This window comes from Oratosquilla oratoria, chromosome 4 (genome assembly GCF_046742065.1).
Source record: "Oratosquilla oratoria isolate Oo_2021 chromosome 4, ASM4674206v1, whole genome shotgun sequence".
NCBI lineage: Eukaryota > Metazoa > Arthropoda > Malacostraca > Stomatopoda > Squillidae > Oratosquilla > Oratosquilla oratoria.
The window spans coordinates 11,275,648-11,278,147 of record NC_134780.1 but is presented as its reverse complement, the minus strand read 5'-3'; positions in this window follow the sequence as shown (position 1 = coordinate 11,278,147).

The window sequence follows — 2,500 nt, the reverse complement described above, 5'->3', positions numbered from 1 at the left end:
AATTCTATTTCAGTCACCATAATACATCTTATCATCCATACCAATCACAGGTTGAAGAGAGTTGGTGATAACAAACATTCCTGGTGCATAAACAACATAGTATTAGAATCCTTTCCCATTCCTTCAGGTTTCGTAGATGGTATGTGATATGATAATTAAATTACGTGGATATCAGGAATCTGAAATATGAAAATGGTTTTCCCAAAGTGCACAGTCGTATTCTTTTGAAAGTCCATAAAGATGAGATAGGGTTTCGTATTCCTAAGCTCTCTAGTTCTCTGTTGAGCTGAACATTAGATCAATCGTCTTCAAGTTCTTTTCTTTCTAAACTATAATTCTAGAATTATAGTTATCAATACTCACTTATATAGTACTGAAGATTTCAACAGCTACTTTAGATATTCTCATGTCTATCATAAAAATGACAATTAGACAATCGTATAGTTAGTGAAAAATTATATCCTCAAAAAAATTAAACTGATATAGAATCTATAATTACTGTCATCTCAAAACAGAAAGATACCGATGCTTTACAAGGTCATTAGAAGAAATTGAGAAAAACTATATGTCTAAAGGAGGTGAAGAAACAAAGCTTTTCATACTAATGCAAATATATTTGGAACAGATAAGAAGACAATATAGCCCAAGCTGAAACAAAACACAATCTCAAATCTGGGTATGACAACTGGAGAATAAGGACAAAACCTAGAGAAAGCCACACCTGAATATGAAGCTAGGTATGACGATTCGTGAGTGAGAGACAACATTAACAAGTGTTGTTACATTCATATTTACTTCAAGTAGGTACAATAAGGTAAATGCAAACATACACACACACATACACTCACACACACACACACACACACACACACACACACACACACACACACACACACACACACACACACACACACACACACACACACACACACACACACACACACACACACACACACACACACACACACACACACACACACACACACACACACACACACACACACACACACACACACACACACACACACACACACACACACACACACACACACACACACACACACACACACACACACACACACACACACACACACACACACACACACCTAAACACACACACACACACACACACACACACACACACACACACACACACACACACACACACACACACACACACACACACACACACACACACACACACACACACACACACACACACACACACACACACACACACACACACACACACACACACACACACACACACACACACACACACACACACACACACACACACACACATATATATATATATATATATATATATATATATATATATGTATACATATATATATATATATATATACATATATATATATATATATATATATATATATACATACACTTTTTCTACTCAGATAAAATAACGTGCCACTTGCTAAGACATATTGTGTATACTTTGTTATTTAAACAAAGTGCTGATGAAAAATAAAATAAGTAAATTACTAAAAACAGAAAAATATACAGGAAAAATAGATCAATACATAGATAAAGAAATGTAAATAGATATAATGAATAATTTAATAACTCTATGAATATATAAGTGAAAGGATAAAAAAGTAAGTAATTTTATGAATAGCTACTAAAATAAATAAATAGAAATAGAACAATATGAAAAAACGAATGATTGAATAAGATAGATAAATGAATAAATATATAAATGTATGAATAATGATATATAAATGATACATTTGTATATGAATAAGCATATTCATAAATGAGTACATAGGTAGATCAATAAATAATCAAGGAAATTAATAAACAAATAGATAAATAAATGAATATATGAAATTATTATATAAATGAATAAAAAGAAGAACAAATTAACATACTTGTGTAGCTGAATGAATAAGCAAATATTAAAAATAGTACAAAAACAGGTAACTAAAGAAATTATAAATGAAGAGACAATTAAAAACAAACCATTAGATATATAAAAGATAAACAAGAAAATGTATCTAAATGTAAAATAAAGAAAGAAGCTATTAATTAGATAAAGATGTATATACATATATCAACAATAAACAAATGAGAAATAAACAATTCAAATACATAGATAAATAAATTAATAGATAATCAATTAATAATCAACCGAGTAAATAGATAAACAAGTATACAAAAATAGAAGCATGATTGAAAAATAGATTCATCGCAAAAAAAAAAAAAAAAAAAGACATTGAAAAACCAGTACGCAAACACTGACGGACGGAATATATTGGAATTCTGGTCAAGAGGCGGGTCGTTAATCCGGTGGTTGGTTCCCCACGTGGCTAATTGGAGAGAATAAAGCCGACAGTAGCTCTCAGTGGCACTTAGATAAAAAAGAAACTGACAACAATGGGCGGGCGACAAGCCATATTTTGAGGAGGTCGTGTAGGAGGCGAAAAGACTGAGAGGGGAGGGTACACTGGGGTCTACAAGACAGAAATGGTCGACT